This window comes from Heterocephalus glaber, unplaced genomic scaffold, assembly GCF_053883595.1.
Source record: "Heterocephalus glaber isolate CG9 unplaced genomic scaffold, H.glaber_assembly_v1.0 deba00000470, whole genome shotgun sequence".
Taxonomy (NCBI): domain Eukaryota; kingdom Metazoa; phylum Chordata; class Mammalia; order Rodentia; family Bathyergidae; genus Heterocephalus; species Heterocephalus glaber.
Window position 1 is genome coordinate 9,566,947 of NW_028258145.1, and position 14,030 is coordinate 9,580,976.

The window sequence follows — 14,030 nt, forward strand, 5'->3', positions numbered from 1 at the left end:
ATTCTTTTGGAAACCAGTATCTTACAACTGTACTGGTTTTTGACCATTTTGCTAATGGAAAAATGCTGATTAGGTTTTTAGCTATTATTTCTGAGTCTCTATGGTGAGTAGTACTGCAGTTGTGAGCTCCAGGTTCAAAGGTTGGTCTGTGACTGTGGGTGATGTTGGATGCTGAGCTGTCTCCAGACCTGGAGTTACAACTTTCACCTCATGAGACGCTAGAGTTTGAACCACCTTAGCTGGTTCTGGAGGCTGAGATGGGGTCTTGGGCATGGTTGGAAAAGATCTAACTTTTGCACTAATTCCTGGAGTGCTGATAAGCTTCCAGTGCAAAGGTCAAACTGTGAGCAGACTGAGTTTTGAATGCTGAGTCTGAATCCAGTCTGGAGGTGGAAGTGTCACTTCGTAGTGCTTCGGAGGAAGAGCTGTAGCCTTCTTCAGGGCTGTAGAAAATTCACTGCCAGTAGTACATTCTGGAATGATAGTGGCTTCCAGGTCTGAAGGATGAAATGCGGCACTTGGCTGCTGAGCTTGACCTTGGGCTGGAGTTGGAATTGTTGTCTCAGAATGGGGTGGAGGGTGAGCTGCACTGTCATTGGGTGGCTCACTTGGAAGTTGAGGGAGCATCATGGGCTGGGTTGGAGAAAGTTCCACCTCTTCAGGAGGATCTGGAGGAGGAGATGCAGCTGGTGGCAGTGCAGGAGATGGTTCTTCCTCCTCTGCAGGCTGAGGTGATGTCCTCTGCTGAGCTTGAGAAGGTTCCATTTTGTGACCTTGGGCTGGAGTTGGAATTGTTGTCTCAGAATGGGGAGGGTGAGCTGCACTGTCATTGGGTGGCTCACTTGGAAGCTGAGGGAGCATCATGGGCTGGGTTGGAGAAAGTTCCACCTCTTCAGGAGGATCTGGAGGAGGAGATGCAGCTGGTGGCAGTGCAGGAGATGGTTCTTCCTCCTCTGCAGGCTGAGGTGATGTCCTCTGCTGAGCTTGAGAAGGTTCCATTTTGTTGGGTGGCTCTGAAAGTAGAGCTGCATCCTCCTCCTAGGGGACTGAAAATGGTTCTGTGTCCTCAGGTGGCTCTGAAGGCTGGGGAAAATGCTACTCTTTCTGTCAACAAAAGAGAAAGAGTAACCTTCTCAGGGAGTACTGAAGACAGAGCTGCAAGCTTTTGCTGCACTGGTGAAACTGCTACACCAGAGGAGCCTGGGGGCATAGGTAAGCTCTGGGGCTGGTCTGGGGAATGTTTCCCAGCAAGCTCTGTGGGTGGAGTTAGAACCTTGATATCAAATGAAGAGAGTTCATCCTTTATGGCAGGGTTTGGCTGTGGAGTTGTAAGCTCTTGATTGTCTCCGAGAGGTTCAAACTGCTCAAGGGACACTGAGGACTGAGCTGGGGCCTCCTGTGCAGTTGAACTTTCAATTTCAACCTCACTAGACAACAACTCTGCAGGAGTAACAGAGCCATGGGTCAGTGTTGGAGGCTGAACTTGATCATCACCTAGAGGAGAGACTGTTTTCTCCTGTAGTTCTGGAGGCTGAGGTATGAGTTCATTAGGGAGCTCTGGAGGCCAAGCTGAAGCCTCTTGAGTGGTCCAAGATGGTTCACCCTCCTCAAAAGTGTGTAGATTGCCAACTTGGGTCTCCTGTTGAGCAAGTTCTGAAGATGTAGCTGGAGCCTCCTGCTGAAATTGTAAGAGCTCAGCTCCTTTGGAGGGCTCAGAAAACAGACTTGGGGCCTCTTGCTGACTTATAGAAGGTTCCACCTCATTCACTGGAGTAGAGGGTTGAGCTGTAGCCTCGGGGAGCGCTGGAAAGATTCCCTCCTCTGTGGTGGGTTCTGGGGTTATCGCAACCTGCAGATTCAGAGGTTTAACCGTCACATGGGGCAAGTGTGGATGCTTAGTTTCGTGGTGATGTGGAGTTGACACTTTCTTTACCATGCTCCAAAAACTGAGTTGGTTGCTTCAGCTGGGTTGGAGAAGTTTCCAGCTCTTCAGTTTCCAAATATGAGGGCTGATCTGGGGCTTTCAACTGGATTTCAGAAGGTTCTTCTGTCCTAGAAGACTCAGAAGGTTGAGCTGGCTTTGTCTTAGTGACAGAAAGTTCAGCCTCCACAAGAGGGCCTAGAGGCTGAGCTGGGGCTTCTTGGTGGGTTGAGGAAATTTCCATTTCTTCAGAGAGCTCTGGAGTCTGAGCCAGGACTTCTTGTTGGGTTGAGGAGGGTTCCTCCTCCTCAGGACTTTCTGGGGGTTAGGTCAGGGTCTGCAGTTGGCTTGAAGTAGGTTGTAGCTTGTTCCCTGCCTCTATAGATTTGGTAACCTTCATGTCCACAGGTCTCACTATGACAAATGCCATGTTTGAATGATGAGCTTCACTCCTACTTCCAGATGGCGCATTTGCCTACTGGTGCATCAACAGCTGACCTATATTCTCCTCAGTACCAAGTTCATACTGAGCGTGGGCATCCTGCTGGGTTCTAGAAGGTTCAGCTTCCTTGGGGGCGCTGTGAGAGTTGATCTTTGACTTCTTGCTGAAGTAAAGAGGACTGGAGCTTTGCAGGCTTTGGATTTCGAGTTTGGGCCTCTGGCTGGACCTGAGAAAGTCCAATTTGTTCAGAGGATTCTAGAAGTGGGGCCAACTCCTGGGAGGGAGCAGAAGACACTAGGTCATCAAAGCCCTCTGGCTATAGCTGTGGAGTAAGGGGATCAGATCGGGCAATTCTGGCAGGAGATTAAGCAAAGACCAGGGCTCAGTGGACACCTGTGGCTTGGTGGTCAGCAGGACCCAGTGCCTTTCTGGAAGCAGGGCCACCAGGACGAGGAACCACAACTGCTGCCAGGTGGGGAATGCAGGAACCCAGGGGCACCACAGGAACATGACGGGGGTGGACTAGAAGGAGTGGGACATAGTCACCCAGATCAGTGGAGTCCAGCTGCTCTGTCCGTGGGGTAGAACCCTTCTGGCAGCCACTTGCCTTTGAGCCTTGGCAACCAGGAATGTGCTGCCCCGCCCTTTATTTATGATGTCTTTGCTAAGGAAACCTTCATTACATCAGGCCCAGATGGCCTTGTGCCACATAGGGGAACTTGCCCCCCCAGCGACCAGATCCACCTCCCCTTCCCAGGAGACCTAAGAGTAGTCTCTTACAGGGCAGCCTCCCACATCATGAGGCAGGATGTGGGGCTCAGACTGGGTGGGTCCCGACCATGGTGTAGGGTGGGGTGGACAGGACGGGGCCTGTGGCTGCTCAGAATTGCTGGATATTTAGTTTGGTCCTTAAAGGTTGTTACTGAGGGCTGACACCAATGAAATCCCAGCAGATGACCCCAGAAGGGAGACTTTCACAGGAAGGGCTGCCCAGGTGGGAGGGCTGAGACCAACCAGATCCACTTATGAGCAAGTGAGGGCCTCGAACAACTCATCTGGGATTTCTCAGGGTCTTGGTCTTCAGGGCTTTGAAGCAGGAGAGTATTTCTGGTCAGGGTCTCTCTGCCCCTTCTCAGGCTTCCTTTGCACAGGGATGGTAACTTTGGCCATTCGATAGCTGCCCCTTCTGAGGCTCACGTGAAAGTGGCTGATTATTATATAGGACACATTCACCCAATATATCAATGCCATGAAAATAAAGACTACATTCTTGATTCAGCGGAGTTTATCTGGATGATCTTCTCTGACCAAATTAGTAATTTGGCAGCTCTTGTCATTGTAGGTTGTTCGGGGCAAAGGCCCCATGTCACTGGCTGTGTTTGTTCCCAAGACAAAATTGTACTAGGGGGGGTCTGGAAAAGCAGCTTCCTGCCATAGGCCTTTTGGACTCCTTGTGCATTGCTCACTGAGTACATTTGGATGGCATAGAAATGGCCCAGGATAGGCTACTGTGGGATTTGGGAGAACCCAGTCGGAGTGCAGAAGCTGAACTGGGAGAATGCTGTGAACAGAATCTGAAGCAAGGCCTTGGCTGAGGGTCCAGAGCTCTGCTCCTGCACCAGCAAGGTTTTGTCACTCTCAGTGGGAACTGCAAGAGGTGCCAACTGCCATCCTGCCTTCACTGCATCTGCCATGTGAGCCTTTTAGAAAACAATTTTAAAGGCAGTCATCCATGCTGTGCCCTTACATGGAGACAGCAGGACTGAGGAGAAAGAGGACATTAGTAGGAGAGGGGTTTGGGCTGCTCTCACGTTCTCAGTGCTCACAGTGTCTGAGCAGGAAGGTCCCCTCTGGTTGAGAGCCAGCAACCTTTGCTTAATAAAATGTCCCAGGGCTCTCTCGTGTGAAAATGGCAGCAAACAGGTGGCATGCATGACCCTTAAAATAAGCCACACTACAAACTGTGGAAGAGAGCATCCCTTGGAGGTGAAGGAGCTTGCCCAAGGTCACTCAATGGGTCAGGGTCAAAGCCAGGTCTAGAATTTAGGTTAAAATTTCCAGCCACTTTCTTTCTCATTACATGATCCTGCCTCCTAGCAGAAACCCTTGGGGAATAAAGTTCTGTCTGGTCCTGTTTGTTCTGGGAAAGTCTTGGAGGCACTGATAGCTGTGTGCATGCCACCTCCTCCTGCCTACTTCACATCTCTATCCAAGGTGAGACAGGTCCTCTGTCTCCTTTGTACATTTTCTGAGTCTCTCTAAGTCCTTTTCCAAATCCCCAAAGCCCTGGTCTTGAGGTCTTCCCAGGCCTTCTAGAGCACTTGGAGCTCCCCAGATGTGAGACGCTCTTCAGGTCTGCACGGGGTCCCTGACACCTGAGATCCTGGGGCTGAGTGGGCACAGGCTGCTCAGCTTAGTCCTGCAGGGCTGTCCCTCTGTCCTTGGCCTTCCATGCTTCCCCAGTGTTCCGCACTAGGGGGGAGGCTCCCTTTGGAAGGTGATCTCAACATTAATCATTTCATTCACTCGTTCAGCAAATATTTCTTGAGTGTCTACTCTTGGCAGGGACCACTTTAGGGCAAATGAAGAAAAGCCTAAGATGGCTGCTAGGGGAGGCACTGGGGGCCTGGAGTGCGGCTGCTGTGAGGGCACGGAGCCCTGAGTTTCTAAGTCTTAAAGACACAATAAGTCTGTAAGCTGGGCTCATGCTTTTCTTTGGATGGTATAAATTCATACCTTCACAGACTTCCGCGGTGAGGTTACAGCCTATTCACCAGGTGCTGCGTCTCCAAACACAGGCTGTGGTTTGCATCCAACCCAGTCCACTCTCAGGTGACCTGGCAAACACTAGGAATAGTGTCCTAGGTCACCTAACTCAAGGGTAAACTTGAGGTCTTTGGGACCTCTTCAGATTCCAGCAAGTGACAAATTGAATTTTTCTTGAGTTTTGAGTGCTAGAGATCAAACCCGGGGCCTCATACATGCTGAGCAAGTCCTCTGCCCTTGAGCTGTATCTGCAACCCGTGAAGCTGATTTCTGGAGTACGTGAGCCTTTTGTCTTTTGAACTTGTTTAGTGGGATTTTGAAATCCTTAGACAGAGGCAGAGTAGAGCTTTTGAGCACACATGGCCAAAAGCAGTGGTCTCCATCTGCTGACACACAAGGGCACTTAGTGTTCACATTTGTTGCAAGATCATCCTGGCTGCAGGACAGGAAGTGATAGTATTTACCCACTTGAAGAGGCTGGCTGGTATACAAGCTTTTGCAGCCATAATCAAAGCTTGCAAACCGATTCAGACATCACAATGCAGGAAACCCCTGTGCAGATAGAGGAGTCTGGTGTTGGGGGGGAGAACAGAGTGGAAGGAGAGAGCCTGGGGCTGCAGGGAAGGGGGGAGGCTGCTGGCTCTGGGGATGCTGAGGAGCCTAATGAGAGCTCTTTATCCCTTGTGCTGGTGTTGAGACTTTGCAGCCACTTACAGGCCAGAGCAGCAGAACTTGTAAATTGGAGACAGATAGAAACATATGCAGTGTATTTATAATTTATTTAGAGACTTTTTTTGGTGGTTATAAAGTTGTTTGGAATCTCACATATGCACACTTTTGAACCGGAGGAAACAGAACCTACTCTTTAATCATGTTGGTGTCTGCCGTGAGACAGCACTTGAACTTTGGAAATGATAAAAGTTTGTTTACCCTTAGCAAAAGACAATTTCCTGTTTGAATGCCTGGGAGGAAGAGAGCCTTTTAAAAGGGGCTTACTCAAATCTCTTAAAAGTGTTTTTGGACATGAAGAAAGCAACAGTTGGCTGCATTAAGTGCAAAAGTAGGAGAAACATCAGGATTATATTTCACCTAAAGTACACATGGAATTCAGCAGTCACAGGAAAGCTAGAAGCAGTTCAGGAAGGGAGAGAGTTGGTTTTGCTGAACTAAAATAGTTGGAAAATAAATGGTGACATTTATTTGACAAAATCAAGATATCACCCTATTCGTCATCCTCCCCTCCAGATGAACTCTTACCTGAAGGACACAGAGGCTGGTTCTCTACCTCACTCCTTGGAAATTTATGGAAGGGTTTAAAGCAGCACAGACTAACCTGTGAAGCTCTCCATGCATACAGGAAGTGACTTTTTTTCAAGGATGGAGAAAGCTTTATTACTGTGCTGAGCAAAGAGAACCCAGGAGTCTGTAAAAGGAAGATGCTCTCCCCTGATAAAGGAAGCATGGGGATTTTATTCTGAGAACCTCCATTATGGAAAGCACTTGAGGGGCAGCACATCCCTGAGCATGCTGTTGACTGGGAACATTTCTGAGCAGGCTCAGTTTAAGGTCATAGTTTATGACCTGGGCATGCTCTGCTCAAGGTCACAGAGCACACGTTCAAAGGTTAAAATGGTGGAACACATTTCTGTGCATGCTCAGGTCAGGTCCTAAAGATGGCAGACATGAACGCTTCTAGGCTGAAACAAAAAGACAGTTTAAAGGCATGCTAATGGAAGGGTTTGTTTCTTCATGCTCCTGTCTTATGTACTGGCTAACACCCCTTTTCCATTCCTTCTCCAGTCTTGCACAAGGACCTGAGTTCGATCCCTGGTACCAAAAAAAAAAAAAAAAAGATGCAAAGCCGATTGCATTAGTTCCCTTCCCAGGTCCTGGGAGGCTGCAGGGAGCAACCATAGCATTCAGGGTTCTGTGATGTCTCACTGATTCCACAGTCAAGATGTTCAACAGAGGCACAAAGAACTGAGGCTCATCCAGAGGAGTATAAGGGAGGTGTGACAGGTGATGGTTAGTCCAAGGCAGGGCTTTATTGGGGATGGAGCTGCTGGACTGCCTCGAACAGTGGTGAGAGAGAGGGCAAGACTAACTGGGGGTGAGGTTTATATAGGGCTGTGCAGCTGGAAAAGTATTGTGAGAGTTGAGCAATGGTATGCCAGGTGATTGGAAGGGGAGGATCACGTGGGTAGTAGGGTGGAGCAACAAGTTAGGTTTTGCTTCTCCAGAGGGGGTAGGTTTTACTCCCTGCCCCCAAGTGGCTCATTTCCATAAGTGGGAATCATTTTAGGAATGGGAGCAAAGAGAACCCAGGGTGGCTCAGATATGCCGAGACTCCTTCCTCCTAGCTCTGGGGACCAAAGCCCACAATCAAGGTGCAGGTGTATGGGGTGCCTGGTGCAAAGGTGCTGTCGCTTCTCTGTGTGACCTGGTAACAAGGGTGAGGGGACTCTGTGGGAGAGCACTGGGCATGAGGAAAAAGTGCTCAGTTTCTCCTGGGAAGCTATCACTGATTAAAGACCCCAAGGGCAAGAAGTGGCACAGGAGGTAAGGTGATAAAAACTAAGCAAACAACAATATGCTATTTTTCTTTTTTAAAAACATCCACCTCTTCAAAGAAGGGTGAACCGGCCAGAGATTGGGAATGGACCTGTAAGGAAGAGCAGGACAAGGACAGGGTGGCATTAGGTATTTGGAATCAAACCACTCTCTGCACACTGCTGAGTGTGGTCCTCCTTAGTTCTTCCTTCTGGAAATTTCCAGGTCACTCCATCTGTCTACCATGGTAGCATATAATGACTAGGGAAAGGCAATGAGAAAAGCTGTTTCTCCTGCTCTGATCTCTTATTTGGACATGGCTGAGCACAGCCTTGCATGGCCAAAGAAGGAATTATAACCCAAGTGTCCTTTCTGTAGATGACAGAGTCCTTCTTGCCTCTGTCAGAGGGCCCCAAGGGTCCCTGATCCTAAACGCCTTTGGCCTAAGGAATTCTGGTGGAGACTCCAGAACTGACGTGCAGATCTGAAAGGAATGCGTGCACTGGACAGAGGCAGCCCGGGAAAAGCCAAAGGAACAAACAAAAACAAAGCAGGAATGTGTGTGGCTTCCTCTCCTCATCTTCTCTTCTTCATAAACTGGGATATTTATGGAAAGTCAGCTTTTCTAAGTAAGCTGTTCTCAGTAACATTCCAGGAGCAAGACGCTCAAGGTCTGTTTTGCTTAAATTGAAAAGAAAAATGTAGAAGGGAGGAGGAAGGGGAAAGCAAACAATGGAGCAAAGGCTGATGAATGTAACCTGAGTTAAAGAGCTCACGTTCACCCTGCGGTTTCGTCTGGAGACCTCGGTGGTGCCTGCTGGGTCCTGGCTCCTGGCTCCAGCCCAGTGTGTAACTGTCCTGGCCCCATCTGCAGCCAAGTCCTGCCATCCTGAGGTCCCCTCTGTCCCGAAGCCCCTGCTGCTCACACATCACAGTGCATGGTGCCCACATGCGAGCTGCCACCCTGGGCTTGAACTCAAGAGCAACTTCATCCTGAGCAGGTCTCAGTGGGACCTAAACACAGGGTCAGGAAGGAGCTGTTCAAGACAGTATACAGAGGGCTGGTGGCACAACAGGGAAAAAAATTTTCCCAGGCAAGGATAAGAACACAGATGGGGAGACCAGGAGGGGACGGAAAAAGACAAAGATGAGTTATGTACACGTACCAATTTCCCACGATGAATGTGATCATCGTGTACTGCAAACACAGACTCATAAAGATTAAAAAAAATATTAAAAATTTCCAGGAGAGGCATCACTGTCAGGATGAGAGATTGGGATCTTTTTAAAGGTTTTGAGGCCACAGGTCACAGTGTGATTATCTATAGAAAGTCTTTTTCCAGGCCACCTGGTGAGTTGTAAGTCTTCTGGAAGCACCTGCATTGGGTCTAAAATGCTATGTGGGAAGTTGCAGTTGGACAAGACCATTTCCTTGCCTTTAGTTTCAGGGAAGGAGATCTATGTGTGTTGGCTTTTAGAGAAGGTGCAGGCTCCTTGGAAGAATGAATCGGCCTGAGGTTGAAGGCTTGTTTTCATCTTGGACGGCAAGATGGTCTGTGTTGCTTTATTGTCTTATGATCCCGGGTTCAAGCCGGCAGGATGGCTTTAGGGGAGGACCTCTGCTGGGAAGGGTTTTGACTTTAATGGAGGAGTTCCAACTTTTGTTGCCAGTGGGTACCCACTTCAGAAGGTACCTCCCCACATGCATCTCATTTCCCACAGGAAGTCTGCACACGGCTGTGTAGCTTCTGGTGATTCTGAGCTGACCAAGCACCACCAGGGCCCTGTTCCAGCTGCCCAGCATAAACACTTCCCAGGTCTCCTGCGGGGTCCTAGGACCAAAGCAGACAGGCCAGCCCTGACCCAGAGCTTCCCCGTGGCTCTGCCAGAACCCATCCTGCCTGCCCCAGCATGCTACACAGCAGGCCAAAACCAGGCCTTCCTCCCATTCCCCGGGTACCCTGCCTCCCACCGAGATCTGAGGACCAGGGCAGAGGCTGCTCTGCCTGAGACGGTGGTAGAAGAGCACTTTGGGTACAGCTGCGCCTCAGAGGTGTCTGGTTGTCATCCTGGGCTCTGATAGGTCAAAGGCGTGGAGTGTGTTCCCCGCTCCCACCCACCCTCGGGGACGAAGAAAGTGACTTGAAAATCTCATGTGTTAGAAATTTAGTTCTTTCCTGAAGAAAAAGTCTCATACCAGCTCCTAAAGCACTTCTTTATTGTTCTGATACTGAGCATTTTGCCCACTGATGACAGCAGTGGACACTGTCCTCACCACCCCGAGTCAGCTGTTGTCCGCAGCATGGTCCATTTCCTTCTTTTTTAGGAGGGCTCAGTTTTAGACAGAGCACTGCACTAAGCCCCAGCAGGGGAAATCAGCATGGTCGCTCACACTCCACACCACGTAGTAACCAAACTGAAAAATGGGCTTGTTTTCTGAAAAACAAGAGGTCACAGGCACCAGTCAGAAGGAGCCCAGCCCGGCTCAGGGACACAGGATGAGGACATGCCCTGCCCTCTGGTTCAGCCCTACCAGGAAGGGGACGTGGCCCGACCTGACCCTCTGCCCCTCGTCTCTGCTTTCTTCAGCCTCCACTCAGCTGTGCTGCTTTTCTGAGTCCTGACTGGGTGCTTCCTTCTTCACGGTGGGCTAATAGAAGCCAATTAGATCTTTCAAACTGGGGTGGTGTTTTTGAGCAGTGTTTTTTCTAGCATGGGTTAGAAGTCAGTCAGTGCTCAACACTGGAGTCCCCTGTGGCTCCTGCTACTCTGACTGGCCTGGCCACCTGATCTCGAATCTTCAGCCAACAAAACCATGAGCTAAATGAACTTCCTTTCTTTATCCACTTGGCCTGTGCCCTGCATTTTGTTATAGTGTGTGTAGGAGGAAAGCTCACAACTTGGGGAGGGGAGCAGGGGCAATAAGAAGAAGTCGCCCGGAGATCAGTGTGTCCTTGCCCTGGTCCTCACCTTGACCTTGCATTTCCTGACCTCCAGGACTGCAAGAAATCCACTTTATTCTTTACAAATCACCGAGCATGGGCTTACTGTTTTAGAAGCACAGGATGGGCTGGACACTGAGTGGAACAATGTTTTCCCAAAGTCTCTCCACTAGGAGCCTCAGATGTGACCTTGTTTGGAAATAGGGTCTTTGCACACAGGACCAGGTAAGAATTTGGGGATCCTGGGTTTGGGGGGTGTCTTTATGAGGGAGGAAAGGAAGGCAGGGGTCCAGAGAGACCCAGGAAGAGGTGGTGGGGCAGAGGTTGAAGCTTTTCCCTCAAAAGTCAAAAAACTGGGGATGCCAAGAGAGAGGAGGACAGAGGCCCCTGAGGCCAGGCAGCCCCAGCTCTGGACTTCAGACTTGGGTGAGCTGAGAAGGGTACATTGAGCTAGTTTGTGGCAGTGTGTTAGAGCAGCTGCTCATGGGTGCTTCCATGTGCCCTCAACACAATGTCCAGCAGAGCCAGCAGCTCACGTGAGGCCAGCACCCCTCACCTTTCTCTGCGCACCTCTCCTGAGGGCCAGGCTTCAGCTGGGATGCTCAGGATAGAGAAGAAAGCAGCATGCATCAGGTCCCACCAGAGTGGCTTGAGCCTTGATAGGGAGAACAAAACCCCAAGTAACTGAGTCCTTACAGCTGGGCCTCCACATCCAAGGACTGCACCTCTATGCATAGAAACAGGTGAAAGCCTGTCGTCGGTACTAAGTGTACAGCTTTGGTGTTGACATGACTCCCTCAACGGTACGGGGAATGCCCCATGTGCAGGCACTGGCATTGCATTCGGTATTACAGCCACACAGAGGGGACTTAGAGCACCCAGGAGGATGTGTGGAGGTTATGCACAAACATGATTCCCTCCTGTACAAGGGACTTGCATGTCCACAGATTTCAGGGTCCCCAGGGGTCCAGGAAACAGTCCCCTTTGTTATCAAGGGATAGCTGTTCTTAAAGAAAACAGATATGTTGGGATAGAGTCATGGGCACAGGGCACCAGGGAAGCAGGGGGTCCTGAAACCCAAGCTGAGAATGCATTTACAAAGGGAGGGATGCACTGGGGGTGTCCAGAGCTGCAGATGCATGGAGTAAAGACAGAGGAATCTGAGACAGTGGCGTGGAGGGCATGGGGACTCTAGGCACTGTCCCGGGGACTATCTGTTGGGAGAGTCAGTCCAGCAGGTATGCTGAAGAGAGACAGAAAGGCAAGGCATGATGGAGAGAGAAAGAGTTTGAGAAAGTCAGAGAGAGGAGAGGAGAGGAGAGGAGAGAGGAGAGAGAGAGAGAGAATGAAGGCAACCAGCTGAGAATAAGAAGATGAAGGAGGCACTGGGATTCTGAAGAGGGAGGGGGATGGAGGGAGAAGGAGGAGGAAGGAGGGGATGGAGAGAGGTGGGAAGGGATGGAGGGGAATGCAAGGGGATGAAGGAGGTGGAGGACGTCAGCCCTGGTTCCCCAGTGCCACACCTCCTGCAGACCCTGAAGGTGCAACATGGAATTCAGTGGGAAGAGGGGCGGCCAAGGTGTAAGTTTAGAGAGCTGAATCTCCAGGCAGAGGGGTTGATTAGAGAATAAGATAAAGGTCAGAGGTGCCAATCTGAGGCTCACACTGACCCTGTGGCCTCTGGTGTCACAGAACAAAAAGGAAAGTTGGGGTTTTCTTGGGAGAGAGAAGCGACTGTGCTGAGCAGGCTGTGCTGTCAACAGAGACCAGGCATGTGTTTCTTGCCACAATGGAAGAATTGATAGAATAACAATACATTCACAGGCAGCAGAAATTTCTTTAACTCACCAAGGACTCTAAAATTTACTTGGTGTCAGGCCCGAGGCAATCACAACTAACCTGTTTCTATTGTCTATAGCACTGGGGGTGCACCTTACACTTCACACAGTGACATGCAGGAGACAGGAGGCTCGGGAGGGAGAGAGAGTGGAGGCAGGGGTTGGCAGGCGTGCGGGGGTCTCTGCGGACGGAGAAGGAGTTTATAGATGGGACCCAGGGACAGTGCTGTGGAGATGGCGACACGGAGCTGGTAGGTCAGAGGGAAACTCCAAGGCTAAGGTACAGTGGGGACAGTGGACAGTCTGGACAGTGCAGTGCGCAAGGGGCCATGGCGTGGTGAGCAGGAGGAAGTGTGCTGAGCGGAAGCCCAAGGACAGATGTGGGTCCTCTTCTGGTGATGGGACTCAGGGAAGTAGCAAGCAGAGGACACAGTGTTGGGGTGCTCCTCCTTTACCAGCCCTAGGCCTGGGATGTTCAATGGGCTCACAGGTCTGGTTTTCCTGATATGGCCTGATGTGTCATGTGCACATGCTCCTGATTCAATTTGGGGCACTAATCTTTTATTCTCACAAAGAATTATTTAGCCCTGTGCCTTGTGGTTGTGCCGGCCAGGTGGTGATTATCTACTTGTATAAACAATGTGTGGTCATCTACCTTGGCACCTGTCCCCAAAGTATAGTCACTCAGGCCAAACTCACTTTATGTAATGGAGTCACTGAGGCCCAGCCAGAAGCTGCTTTTCTACCCAGCATCGGCCATGCTGGGGAGAGGGCACAGCTGAAGCAGTTTTGAAAGAAAGCTCTTAGGTGGCCAAGTGCCTTTGGGGGCCAGCAGGCCTGGTCAGTGAGTGGCAGCAGGTGCTGTGCACACAACAGGATCTTGGAGTTGTGCTGTTTTGCTGGCCTGGCCTGCAAGGCCCCATCAGGCAAGGGTTCCTCTAGGAGCAGCTGGAGAGCCTGGTGTGGCCGGTCCTGGGTGACCCAAGCTGTATGTGGAAAATGTTTGGGTAAAACACACATGAGAACCTCCCTTCAAGGTTGTCCCTAGCTCCACTTTGCTGGCATGAGTTACTCCATTTTGAATGTAACACTTCCCAGTGAGATCATCACAAGAGTGCCCCAAGCCAGGCCCATGTCTGAGCCTGAGCGAGAAGAGGCCTGAGGAACAGGACCCCTCTGGCCCTGACCCCCTCTGTGTCCCCACTCTGTGGCCAGGTGTGGTTGCCTATTCCTGTTTTGCCAGAACAGTATCAGGTAGTACCAGCTGACTTTCCATCCGTTCTTTGGACAGGAGTCTGTGTTTGTTTTCTTCCCTTCTCATTCTCTCATGGGCCCTCACTAGAACTGTGGGCAGACACTTGTCCATCCTTTGCGTTGGACTTGCAAGACTTTCCCAACTGAACTCTTTGGGAATTTCCCTACATGTCTGCAATTCTTTGGGGAGGAGATGGCTTGCAGATAACCCTGTGCCAGATGACATTTCCTGGGAGGAAGTTTCACCCTCCAGAAATGTTCTATTTTGGTTTGGGCTCCTCTTGCCTGGCCCCTCCTGCCAACAATTCCATCCAAAG

General features: G+C 50.4%; 2 pseudogenes; both read right to left on the reverse strand.

Annotated features, from left to right (window-relative positions):
• Positions 1–38: 38 nt before the first annotated feature.
• Positions 39–2,869, reverse strand: LOC147829759 (leucine-rich repeat-containing protein 37A-like; annotated as a pseudogene).
• On the reverse strand, positions 1,067–2,873 carry LOC147829760 (uncharacterized; annotated as a pseudogene).
• Between the last annotated feature and the right edge of the window lie 11,157 nt (positions 2,874–14,030).